The sequence below is a fragment of the Lipotes vexillifer genome, unplaced genomic scaffold, assembly GCF_000442215.2.
Source record: "Lipotes vexillifer unplaced genomic scaffold, Lipotes_vexillifer_v1.1 scaffold69, whole genome shotgun sequence".
Classification (NCBI taxonomy): Eukaryota; Metazoa; Chordata; class Mammalia; order Artiodactyla; family Lipotidae; genus Lipotes; species Lipotes vexillifer.
The window spans coordinates 4,572,962-4,573,458 of record NW_006790942.1 but is presented as its reverse complement, the minus strand read 5'-3'; the positions used below and the strand labels follow the sequence as shown (position 1 = coordinate 4,573,458).

Here is a 497-nt window from a genome sequence, read left to right as displayed (position 1 = left end):
CAAAAAAAAAAAAAAAAAAAAAAAAAAAAAAAAAAAGTGAATAGTTGAACTTTTCTTTACGTATCTACTTCTAAATTTTTTCTTTACTAAGATAGGAATTTCATAAGGAAAATAAACCTAACAGAACACTTAAAATAAAGGGAAGGGGGGAATTTTGCTATTACCTTCCTATCGGTAAATTAAGCTGTAATAAACTCCACCATAACTGCCATAACAAGGCCATCTGCAAGTAACAGCTAATACCACTTTTCTAATGGGAGCAACAACAAATTCAACAAAACAAAATTCTTGTGTACTTGATATATCTCATATCCCCCGTTTATTTATCTTCTGACACTTTATAAAGCGTAACATAGGTGGTGACTTAGCAGGACAGTGAACGGGGGAGGGGATGAAGTGCAGATGTGCTCTGGCAGCATGCCCATGGACCCCCAGCCACTTGAGGCCTGGGGCGCGGGGGCAGCCACAGAAGGGCATCGACGGTGTGCCCGCTAGTG

The 497-nt window shown here is 39.6% G+C and overlaps 1 protein-coding gene across 1 annotated transcript in view; it reads right to left on the bottom strand.

Annotated features, from left to right (window-relative positions):
• TGS1 (trimethylguanosine synthase 1) overlaps nt 1-497 on the bottom strand; it is a 35,917-nt gene that overhangs the window by 31,446 nt on the left and 3,974 nt on the right. The window lies entirely within an intron of this gene.